Here is a 13680-nt window from a genome sequence, read left to right on the forward strand (position 1 = left end):
TTTTCAATGCTTATTGCTTTCAGGCTTTCCATGTGAAGTGAGGGACAGGTGTTCTCTACATTGACATCCTCCAAAACTCACTGAAAGTGTCTCCTCTGTCATCCTCTACCGTTACCACATGGCTCGGTGCAGCAGTCTCCTTCCAGGCACTTGTCAGCATCAAAGCCTCAGTCATTTTCCCTCTGAATCTTGGTTTCCCACCAGTCTCTTAGACCTTAATGCCAGTCAGATGGGGAACTGCTCCCACACCGTCGTGCATCCTTCTCCAGACTAGTTAGAAAAGAAACTCAATGCTTAAGGACTCCCCTGCTCTCTCAAAAATCGGACTCTTCCAATAGGAATCCTGGTTTTCAGTATAATAATTAATACTGCAATGTGTTTTTATCAATCAATTCAGAAACTCAACTTTTACATTTGTCAGGACCAAAACAATGAACGCTGCCATAAGCAGAAGCCAAGAGGCAACAAGAAAACTTCAGGGAAGAAAAGCATTTGCAATTCTTTCTTGTCACACTTGTCTGTGTGTTATGTAAAGACTGAAATGGACAATAAAGACATTTGTACCTTGCTTTCTAAAGTCAAATAATGAGTTAAACTAAGCCAGCAGAAGTCTTGGGAACTAAATCTAGCTTGCATCCCTGAGGATCAGAGTTGGAAACACCTGGAGAATTCATCTTCGTCTAATTCCTTCACTACAAAGATGAGGCACTGAAGCGCTGGGAAGTGGGAAACAGGTGAATTAAATGACTCCCCCGCGGACACAGAAACCTACTATCTCTTTTTACTTTTAGCTCCCATCTATTCAGTGCCTGCTGTATGCCATGGTGACTTCATAGTTCTTGTCTCATTTACTCCTCTGTCACCCCCGAGAATACATCTGATTAGGCTCATTTTGCAAAGGAGCGACTGGGGATTGCAGAGGTGAATTTACTTGCCTAATGTCATAAAGTTACTAAATGAAGGGCCAGTTTTCAATTCCATAATGTTTGATGCCAGAGCCCAGGCTCCTAACCTGGACCTACTGTGTATCAGACCCCATGCTGAAGGTTAAGAATACAAGGAAAATAAGATACAATACTGAGTTGCTGGACCTGCTAACAATACAAGCAACTGTTAGTCTGCTGCTATAGCCTGCAGTGACATTCCTGTTAGGGTAGGAATAAGGATTTCTCCTTTGAAATCTACTCAATAGCAGCAACTCACTCATATGCAATGTCGCTTTGTACAAAGATCACAGCAGTTAGGGTCTGAAGACTCTGGTTCTAACCTCAACTCTGCTACCTACTTATCAGTTGGGAGTCCTGGGTTGGCCTCTGTTCCCTACCTGAAAAAGAATTAAATGTTCATCCTGGTTAGCTCACAGGACTATTGTGAGTTTCAAAGATCATAGACTTGAAAGCCCTCAGCAAAAAATCGAGAATTATTGTAAATACCCATCTGAGTTACATTGCATAGTCTCCTACAATGGTTTTCAAAACTTTTTACAAATAATTATGATCAGTTTGTGAAAATTTAAGAAAATAAGGCACAATAGTGGTTCATAGTGGGAAGGGAAGCATGGGAAAAGCAAGGAACCACAGATGAATCCAATAACACTAGTCATGCTCTGGCTCTTAAGTTGATGTGGTTCCAAGGGTTCGCGTTTTATTAATATGTTTCTTAACCTACATATGTGGTACAGACATTCTTTTTTATATGTTAAATAGTGAATAATAAATGTTTGCATATTTTAAATAAAGAAAGTAAGGCATTAGTGGAAAAAGCTGTAAAGCAAGAGGTTAGAAATATGTGGACTTTTCAAGGGAACTTTTGTGATTGGTGTTCTTTTATGGAGGGAACTTAAGGCCACACAGATTTTATGAGTGGAGGGGGAATAAAAGAAACAAGAAACATATCTAACCTACTGATTTCTTTAAATTCAAATGCCATCAACTTTCAGCCTTAGAACAGTTTCGTGCCCATTTTCCCCCGTCAAATAGTAGGAGATGATTTCCTCTTCCAAGAAAAAACTCCAATCTATTCTAGAGAGATAACACATTTGTCATAACTATAAATTTATTTGGAAGAACAACTGGGGTTTATGCTGGCCATCTGGAGAAGACAAATGTTTCATGTAAGCATGTGGGAAATTTCACTGACAACATATGGAGCTAAATGAACTGTCTTCAATATTGCCAAAAGGAGAAAATTCCATTACACACAAGGAAGGTATCTCAACAATCACCTCAAAATAAATACACGTCGATCTCTTAATTTAACTAAAACATATGTAAGGTATAGCTGGGTTTTTTTTTCAATGTAGTGACAACCAAATATAGCCTCTGCAGAGAGACGCCTTGGGTTCAACTCCACGGGGACAACCTTGAGATCACTGCATTCATCTGCTCATGTTTAAAGAAATATGACTGCCTGCAACCTCCCTACTTTGCACACCTTCCACTCCTCTGAATGCTTGATGGGATTTCATGGAAAAGTATTAGACAGGAAATCAAAAGTTCTAGCCCTACCCTCATCACTAAATCACAGAGTGACCTCAAACAAATCCTGTCACCACTGTTTTAGTTTTATTCCCTCAAAAATGAAGAAATAATTCCTTCCCTATTTGCATCTTAGGGTTTTATGAAGATACTATTAACACCTCATGTTAGCGTAATATTTTACAATTCAACATATGTTTCAAAGAGTTTGTTTCATTCAGTCACAACACCTTATCGGGTAGAGCTGATAAGATAGATCCACTAAGTCACTGAGACCCAGACTCCTTCCAGATCTCTCGTCTGCCTCACCTGAAGTGTGGTCCTTATCCTTAGGGTCCAAGATGGCTACCGGAGTTCCAGCTAGCACATCCCCAAACCAAGCAGCTAGAAAGAAAAAATATTTTTAGAGATATTTCCCAGAAGTCCCATACAACACTTAGATTCATGTCCTTTTGACAAGAACCTGTTCCCATAGCTATACCTGGATGCAGCAGAGCCTGGGGGATATATTTTTCAGCTAGGTATACTGATATCTTGAATAAAAGTGGTGTTCTGTTACTAAGAAGGAGAAAGTGAATGAATTTGGGAACAATAAGTAGTCTCTGCCAGGGGGTGTTTTGGAAACACACCTACCTAGAAGAAAGGGGATACATAGGAATGTCAGTAGTTTGGAGCCAGATTGTGGAAAGCCTAGAATGCCAGGCTAAGAAGTTGAATTTCATTTGGTATCTAATAAGAAACTGTGACATGATGAAAGGGGTGTTTTAAGAAGCTCAATCTAACGGTGGCTTCAGAGTTGGAGAATTTTGGTTCCAAGACTGTTGTAATCTAGGAAGAGATTAAAAAGATCTAGATGCTGTTTGAATGGTGATGACAGAGAAGAAAAGAATAGATATTTTAAAGGAAGAATTCAATTATGTGTAGAAAATCCAACACTGAGGGATAAACAGAGAACCACAGTCTCCCTCACTTTTATTTGAAATCAGAGTTCTTGAAATGTCAAACACCATTACCGGCCAGTTACAAATCTGCAAAAATGGCAGGGGCCATATACACCCCCTCCATAAGGAGCACCAGCAGCCAGCCTCGGAGCCAGGGCTCAAAAGTCTAACTCACCAATCATGGTCTCTCCACCTCAAGAGACTGGGAATATCTAGCCCAAGATGAGAGAAAGATTTGCAGGAGACCTTAGCTCCTGCCCCAAGGCCACACTAACAGACAACCTGAGGATGCCCAAGATGGGGCCCAGGAGAAGCACCCAGCAAGGAAAAATACCATTTGTTCCTGCCCAATCAGAAGGTTGTCAGAAAAGGTTCTACTTCAGTAACCAATGAATGAATGAATCAATGTTCTGAAAGTTTTTTTCAGAAAGTTGGGCTGTAGAACAGGTGATTAATTGGCAAACTATTTGGAACTATTGCCCAAAGATCCACTTTCTTAATTTCATTCAAAACTATAACATGACAATAGCAGAACAAAATCTCCTGAATTGGTATTGAGTAGAGAGAAGGAAGAAATTTAAACCCTGTGGTATCAATTTCCCATTATATACATATTTTTAAATCTGCTAATATGACATTATTTACTTTATTAGTAGAAAATGAAGTTGAATGAAGTTGACGCCGGCCTCAGATTTTGGCTTATGTCTATGGATTTCCTTCTAATGATATAAGCAATTATTTGATGGGACCACTTTAGAAAGAAACGAGATCAGTACTAGGAAATAAATATTTCTTGCTGCAAAGCAAATATAAGAATTCACATGTACACTTAGAAATGTTTTTAAGAAAAAAACTAAACACACAAAAAATTCTGATTTGGTCATCACTTCAGTGATTACTATGCCTCTGTTAGCTGAATGACTTGTGCTGCCAAGACACATGATTCTGATCCAAAGCTACCTCAACAACGGGTTAAAAATAGCAAACCAAAAAAAAAAAAAAAGAAGAAAAAAAAAACTGAGCACAGGCACCCAAAGAAAGACCAGTGCTGAAGGAGTCAGACTATAAATAGAAGATCGAGAGAAAACAAGGTCAAAGAAACAACCAAAATGTTTTTCTTTAATACAAAGATTCCCAGGGCACAGTGAGAAAGTGGGTTACTTTTTACACTGTTTTATTGAAGGTTGCTGTGGTTTACCCATCCTGAAATTCTAAAAGATTTTTTCTGTGGAGCAGCATTCTCTCCTAACAATAACGGTGTGTTTACAGAAGAAACACAATGCTACCTGCCTTCTCCTGCTTTCCCCCACCCCCAAAAGTGGGACTACAGCATTGTGGAACCTCTAATTCCCAGTATTCATGAACCCCTTTGTGATTCTGTTAAATTATCCCTTTTGTGTGCAGTTGACAGAGTGGTGTGTTGTATGCCAAAATTTACCACTCTGCAGCTCTAGACAAATTGGTGTGTTTAGTGTTGAATATGGGGATTTCTCTCGAACTACAGGGGGTTTGAATCCAGTATAGATTAGCAATGAGAGATATTCAGAGCCTCAAATGCTTTTTTTCTCCATCTCACTCCAAAATGGGGGATGGAGACTTCTAGAGTCTTCTTCCAGTTCCCATGAGTTTGCAGTAAGTCTGCCCTGCCTCAGACTGCCTGGCTGTCTGCCCTGGCACTGACCAGAGATTTTGTGCTTCACAGCTGCTAAAAGAATCCATGCCCACAGCAACACCCCCCACTGGCTTCTCTGCCTCAGACAGGAATTCTGCAGCAGGCAGGAAGCTTCCAGGAGCTTATAGACACAATAACCTATCTCAACTAGACTCAAGTTTAATTACATTAATATTTAATTAGCTTAATAATAGATGCTGTCCAAAAGCCTACTTTGTGGGAGAATTTAGATTCTATAAATGTTCAACAAGGTCTGTGACAGATATTTTATATTTAAACCATTAAACTAGGTGTTACAGTTAAGGGGGGTGGAATCCCTTAAGATTGTATATTTATTGCTCTAAGCCAGTGCCTTAAATTTGTCTTGCAGAGCCAAAGGTTTTCATAGGGTGCCCTAGAGATTATCAATGGAGATAAAGGAAGATCAAGTGAATGGGGTTCTGACCTTCAGAACCCCATCCTTGATTTGATATTAAGTTTTATGTTTTACGTTTTAGAACTCTAAGAAAAATGTCATTTGGAGAAGGAAAAGAATTCTTAGCTAAAAAAAGAGAAGAGTGTGTATGTGTGTGTGTGTGTATCTACACATATGATATATACATATATGTATATATACTGTACATACATATTTATAAATCCATTTGTTTTAGCACAGTTTCATTTGCAGCACACTATAGCTGTAAACTTAACTCACTCTAAATGCAAACCAACTCTAGCTTAAGTACGGAGAAAGATTTTATCTACTATTGTATCTGGAAAGTCAAAGGATTTTCTGACTTCAGACACTGGTAAATAAAAAGGTATCAAACTATGTCATAAGATGGATCCCTCTCTTTCTCTCTGATTTCTTCAGTGCTGGCTTATATCTCAGTACTTTTCATATGGCAGCAAAATTACACCCAGGATCTCTAGATCTGCACAGTTCTTTCCATACACAATCTCAGAAGAAATAAGAACCTATCTCTTTGTGTCCCTATTGCTCTTCCAAAAAGACTCCATTTGAGAGATCCAAGATGGTAGAGTAGAAAAACACTGTGCTGGCATTCTTCTGTGAACACATTAAAATTATAACTAAATTATAGAACAATCAACCTGGAGAACAATCTGAAGTTTAGCAGAACAGAAGTTCTATAAATAAAAATATAAAGAAGAAGCCACATCGAGTCTGGTAGGTGGGGTGGAGATGCTGAATGGGCCCAAACCTCCCAGTGGCAGTTGAGAACCAGGACGGCTATCTCAGCCATAGAGGTTCCCCCTGGAGGAGCAAGGGACTCCGGCCCAGAGTACTGATGCTTGAAGAGGTGCCCCCACAGCATCTGGCTGTGAAAAACAGTAGGGATTTCAACTGTTCAGGTGGGACAGAAGGCAGAGGGAAACCCAGATGTACTCTTAAATGGCTCGGGCACAGACTTACTCACAGGCACTCACCTTAGGCTCTAGCAGAGGGACAGTGACTTGGGGGCCTCAGAGACATAAAGGGGGGCTGAGGAGTGTGGCTTCAGAGGGAGGACTGGAGGACAGTCACCATTCTCTCGGTGAGGGGTTCTCTTCCTATGCAGCGTGCAGGCGGACACCATCTTTCCCACGTTGCACCCACCCCCACAGACCAAACTGGAATCTGGTTGGCCTAGTGAGCTCTGCTGCTCCACCCTGTTGACTCAGCTGGGAACCTACCCCACCCAACTGGAGCACCACCAGAGGCACTTTTTCCACTAGCACCAAGCCCCTCTCAAATTGCACTTTTTCTTGGAAAACTATCAGAGTCAATGGGCCCCAGGTGGGCAGCGACTGGCCTCAGTGTGCTCTGAGACTTTTGCTGAGTCACTCTAGGCTCAGCACTGGCACCAAACCAGAGTCTACATAAACTTGCTGACCACAGCTCTTCCCACTATAGTGACTCCCTGAGACCCTGACTCACCCAACTTGCATAAGGCTTTATCAGTGGCCAAACCTTAAGGAAGCCAGCAGGTGGCAGCAGGCCACTGGGTGTCCTGGCGTTTTGCAGAGTCACCCCAGGCCTAATACAGGTGTGGCCTTTCCTGTGCACCTCCAGGTTTAGCACAGGCAGTGAACAACTGTGGATCACTTTGTAGCTTCTACCAGGTAGCCCCCAGTTAGTCACAGGCAGTGCCTGACCTAAGCCTGCACTGGAGCTCCACCCAAGAGGCCTCAGAACCAAAATATTTGGAGGTTGGTTTCAGATGACAGCAGAGCACTGCCCAATTAGCCCCACAAGCAGCACACACAAAGAGTGGTCTCAACAGGCATCGGAGACCACTGGGGCAAATCCCACTCCATAGGGTAAGCCACCTACACATCAGCCCATAAGCTGTGGATGTGGCCAAACCCCACAGTCAGTCAACCTGAGTGTCAATCCAACCTACTGAGGTGCCAATAGCTATCAAGCTCAACTATAACAAGAGAGCACACACAACCCGCACAAGGGACACTCCTGGAGCACCCAGCTCAGGTGACCAGGGAGACTGTGCCACTGGGCTCCATAGGACACCTACTACATAAGGCCAAGACTGGGAGACATAGCATATCTACCTAATTATAGAAACAGACAGAGAAAGGCAGCCAAAATGAGGAAATAAAGAAATATGTCCCAAATTAAAGAACAGGAGAAAACTGCAGAAAAAGAACTAAACAAAATGGGGTCAAGCAAACTACCAGAGACAGACTTCAAAATGATTGTTACAAGGATGCTCAAGCTTAGTGAGAACTTCAACAAAGAGATTGCAAGCATAAAACCGAATATAAAAAACATAAAAAAGAACCAGTCAGAAATAAAGAATACCATAACTGAAATGAAAAATACACCAGAAGGAATCAGCAGCAGACTACATGAAGCAGAGGAGTGAATCAACAATTTAGAAGACATGGTAGCAGAAAACACCCAATCAGAACAGCAAAAAGAGAAAAGAATCCAAAAAAATGAGGATAGTTTAAGAGACCTCTGGGATAACATCAAGCATAACAACACTGGCATCATAGGGATAACAGAAGGAAAAGAGAGAAAGCAAGGAATTGAGAACCTATCTGAAGAAATAATGACTGAAAACTTTCCTAAACTGGCAAAGGAAATAGACATACAAGTCCAGGAAGTGCAGTGTCCCAAACAAGAAGAACCCAAACAGGCCCATACCTAGACACATTATAATTAAAATGACAAAGGTTAAAGACAAAGAGAGAATCCTAAAAGGAGCAAGAGAAAGGTAACTAGTAACTTATAAGGGAGCTCCCATAAGATTGTCAGTTGATTTCTCAACGGAAACTTTGCAGGCCACAAGAGATTATTAGGAAATATTCAAAGTGATGAAAAGCAAGGATCTACAGATAAGACTACTCTACCCAGCAAGGCTATCATTTAAAATAGAAGGACAGATAAAGAGCTTCCCAAACAAGAAATAGCTAAAGAAATCATCACTACCAAACCAGTATTTGAAGGAATGTTACAGGGACTTCAGGACAAAAAAAAGAAAAGAAAAAAATCAAATGAATAACAAAATGGCAATAGCTACATATCTATCAACAATTACTTTCAATGTAAATGGATTAAACGCTCCAATCAAATGGATTAAACGCTCCAATCAAAAGACATAAGAGGACTGAATGGATAAGAAAACAAGACCCTTGCATATGCTGCCTGCAAGATACTCACTTCACATTGAAAGACACACACAGACTGAAAGTAAAGGGATGGAAAAAAGATATTTAATGAAAATGGAAATGAAAAAGATTTTTAAATCTTCAGTAGCAATACTTATACCAAACAACACAGACCTTAAAACAAAGGCTATAAGAAGAGACAATGAAGGACCCAATAATCCCATTTCAGGGTATTTATGCAAAGAAACCCAAAACACTACTTCGAGGGATGTGTGCATCCACATGTTCATTGCACCATTGTTTTCAATGGCCAAAATGTGGAGGCAGCCTGGGTGTCTGTCAATGGAAGAATGGATAAAGAAGAGGTGCTTCATATATACAATGGGATGTTGCTCAGCCATGGAATGGAATGGGTTCTTGCTATCTGCAGTGGCATGGATAGATGTGGAGGGTATTTGTGCTGAGTGAAGTATGTCAGACAGAGAAAGACAGATGCAATGTGATTTTGCTTATATGTGGAATCAAAGAACAAAATTAACAAACAAAACAAAAACAAACTCATAGATACAGAAAACATGTTGATGGTTGCCAGATGGGAGTGGGGTTGGGGTGTGGGTGAAAGAAGGGGAAGGGATTAAGAAGTATAAATTGGTTGTTACAAAGTAGTTATGGGGATGCAGGGTATAGCATAAAGGATATAGTCAATAATGTTGTAATAATTATGTATGTTGTCAGATGGGTACTAGATTTGTTGGGGTGATAGATGAGAGAGGGTTGGGGGACCGGATGAAAAAGGTGAAGGAATTAAAAAGCACATATTGGTAGTTCAAATAGTCATGGAGATATAAAGTAACGTATAAGAAATATAGTCAATGATATGGTAATAACTATGCATAGTGTTAGGTGAGTACTAGACTTATAAGGCAGATCACGTCTTAAATCATACAAATGTCTCACCACTATGTTTTACTCCTAAAATTAATATAAAATAATATTGAATGTCAACTGTAATTGATAAATTTAAAAAGAGGGGGAAAAGACAAAGAGGAATAAGAGGTCCAAATTTTCAGGTATAAATCAAATAAGTCATTGGGGTGTAATGTACAGCCTGGGGATATAGTCAATAATATTGTGATAGTGTGGTATGGAGTCAGATGGTTGTTGGACTCATTATGATCACTTCTTTAGGTATACACTCATAAATGGTGAATAACTATGGTGTCCCCCTGAAACTAATATAATAATTGTATGTTCGCTATATTTTTAATAAAAATATTTTGTAAAAAAAAAAAACAACACTCTATTTGACACTCTTAGGTCTTGTGTTCATCCTTGGACCAGAAGTCCTCTAACTGGCCAGTGTGGTGGGTAGCAAAAATCACTTGTGCAATACTGTAACACGGCAATAAAAGTAAGGAATATAGGAAAAAGAAAAGAGAACATTTACTCACTGCATCATAGTAATATCAGACCTCAATTTGTTTCACAGTAATATTAGACCTCAGTTTTCAAAACGCAACTTGAAAGCATAGGTCTAACACATTTTAATATTCTTTGTTTATTAAAGCCAAATTAGAATTCATCCAGGAAAGTGACCTGGTTATTTAAAGGGATTATGTCTTAAATATGTATACTTATGTGTCTGTAATTTAAAGAAACATGTAAGATTGAAAGTAAAGATTTTTAAAAAGACGCACTCTGCAACCACTAATCAAAAAATAAAAAATAAAAACAGGCATAGCTCTTCCACTTCCTCTTTCTTGTCTCCTTCCCCTTTCCTGAACAATTCAGTCCTAAAGCACAGGCAAGGAATAGTAAGGTAGGCTTCCACACTTGGTAATGAGTACTAAGTACTTGAAGTGAAGATCCTCAGTAATGGGACAAAAGAATGTGACACCTGAGATGGTGCAATGAAAAGAGCACAGCAGGTCACTTCTTAATCCTGCCAAAAATGCCTCACCTGGACCTAATCATGAAAAAACATCAGACCCAATCCAAATTAAAGGGCATGCTAAAAAAAATAACTGGCCTGTAATTTTCAAAATTGTTAAAGTCATGAAAGTCAAGGAAGGATTGAGGAATCAGAAAAAATTTACCCATTCATTTGGCAAATATTAATCAAGCTTACAGTGTGGTGGGGAATGCATAAAACAAATATATAATGTTTGGAAATAACTGCTAAAAGGGAAAAAAAGCAGAGTACTGGGCATAGGGAGTGACAGGGGCTGCTCTGTATCAGTCAGGACAGCCAAGGAAAGCTTCAAAAGAAGGGATACTTGAGCAGACAAATGAAACAGGAAGGAAGCTTCACAAATACCTATGTAGAAGATCATTCTAAGCTTAACTAACAAGTGTCAAGACACTGAGGCAGGAACATTCTCGTTGGTTTCAATACAAACAAAAAGGCCAGAGTGTTAGGGGTAGTTGAGTGAGGGAAGGAATGATAGAAATCAGGCTGAAGGAGTGACCAGTGGCCAGATCTAGCAAGGCCCTGGAGGTGGGGCAAGGATTTTGGATTCTTAGTGTGATGGGAAGTCACTGGAGAGGATTTTTTTGTCATTATTATTTTATTAAATTTATTTGATTGACATTGGTAATTAAATTATACAGGTTTCAAGTATATCTGTATAATTTTATACAAGTATACCTGTATAATACTATAATACATCATCTGTATATTGCATTGTGTGTTTAAAACCCAAAAATCAAATCTCCTTCTGTCATCATATATTTGACACCCTTTACTCTTGTCTACCTCCACCCCACCACCCGCCCCCACCACCCCCACCCCCCACCCCCACCCCAGTCTCTGGTAACCACGATACTGTTGTCTGTGTCTATGAGTTTTTATTTGTCTGGCTTGTTTGTTCATTTACTTTCAGTTTTATATCCCAAATATGAGTGAAATCATATGGTTCTTAACTTTTTCTGCCAGACTTATTTTGCTTAGCATGATTTTCTCAAGATTCATCCATGTTGCCTCAAATGGCAGTATTTCATTTTTTTATGACATAGTAATAGTATTACATTATATATATGTACCACTTCTTTTTTATCCAATCATCTATCGAAGGACACTTCAGTTGTTTCCGTATGGTGGCCACAGTGAATAATGCTGCAATGAACATAAGGGATCTTTATGGATAAATGTTTTCACATTTTGGGAGCAGATACCCAGAAGAGGGATTGCTAGGTCAAACGGTAATTCTATTCCTAATTTTTTGAGGAACCTCCATACCATTTTCCATAGTGGCTGTAGCAATTTATTCCCACCAGCAGTATGAGGGTTTCTTTTTCCCCACAAACTCTCCTACATTTGTTATTACTTGTCTTGTTGATAATAGCCATTTCTAACAGGTGTAAGGTAATATCTCATTGTGGTTTTTATTTGCATTTTCCTAATGAAGCTAGTGAAGTTGAGCATCTTTTCAAATACCTGTTGGCCATTTGTATGTCTTCTTGGGAGAAACGTCTGTTCAGGTCCTCTGCCTATTTTTTAAGGGGATTGGCTTGTTCTTGTTGAGTTGTATGAGTTCTTTATATATTTTGGATATCAACTTCTTATTTGGGGTGTTGCTTGCAAATATCTTCTCTCATTTGGTCAGTTGCCTTTTTGTTTTGTTAATGGTTTCTTCTGCTGTGCATAAGCTTTTCAGTTTGATATAGTCTCACTCATTTATTTTTGCTTTTCCTTTGCCTTTGAGGTCAAATTCATAAAATCCTCTCTAAGACCAGGTCCATAAGTTTAGTACATATGTTTTCTTCTGTGCAGTTTTTGTATCATGTCTTATATTTGGGCCTCTGATCCACTTTGAGATAATTTTGGCATATGATGTCAAGTGGCAGTCTAGTTTCATTCTTTTGCATGTGGCTTTCCAATTTTCCCAGCACCATTTATTGAAGAGGCGCTTTTTTTTCCTCCATTGTATGTTTGGGCAACTTTGTCAAAATTTATTTGCCCATATACATGTGGATTTATTTCTGGGCTCTCAATTCTGTTCCATTGGTCTCTGCACATTTTTCTGACAATATACTGTTTTGACTATTGTTGCTTTGTAGTATAAAGTCAGGGAGTGTGATCCCTCTGTCTTTGTTCTTTTTTCTAGGGATTGCTTTGGCTATTTGGGGTCTTTTGTGGTTCCACACAAATCCTGTTATTTTGTTGTTGTTGTTGTTGTTCTATTTCTTTAAAAAATGCCATTGGGATTTTGATGGGGGATTGCATTAAATCTGTATATTTTTTTGTGTAACATGGCCATTTTAACTTAGATTCTTCAAATCTGTGAACACAAAATATCTTTCCATGTCTTTGTCTTTTGAAACTTATTTTAATAATGTCTTATAGTTTTCAGTATAGAGGCCCTTCACATCCTTTGTTAAATTTGTTTCTGGTATTTTATTCCTTTTGTTGCAATTGCAAAAGGAATTTTTTCAAAATTTCTTTTTCTGAAATTTCATTGTTAGTATATAGGAATGCAATAAATCTTTGTACATTGACTTTGTGTCCTGCAATTTTACTGTATTTATTGTTTCTAATAGTTTTTTGGTGGAGTCTTTAGGGTTTTCTATCTAAAGAATCATATCACCTGCAAAAAGTGACAATTTGACTTCATTCCTAATTTGGTGTCTTTTATTTCTTTCTTTTGCCTGATTGCTCTGGCTAGGACTTCAAGTACTATGTTGAATCACAGTGGTGAGAATGGGCATCCTTGTCTTGTACCTGATCTTAGAGGAAAAGTTTTTAGTTTTTCACCATTGAGTATAATATTAACTGAGGGTTTGTCATATATGACTTTTACTATGCTAAGATACTTTCCTTCTATACCCATTTATTGTTTTAATCATCAATGAATGTTGTACCTTGTCAAATGTTTTTTCTGCATCTATTGATATGATCATATGATTTTTATTAATGTATTTTGTTAATGTGGTGTATCACATTAATCAATTTGCATATGTCCAACTATCCTTGCACCAC

This window comes from Rhinolophus sinicus, linkage group LG02, assembly GCF_036562045.2.
Source record: "Rhinolophus sinicus isolate RSC01 linkage group LG02, ASM3656204v1, whole genome shotgun sequence".
NCBI lineage: Eukaryota > Metazoa > Chordata > Mammalia > Chiroptera > Rhinolophidae > Rhinolophus > Rhinolophus sinicus.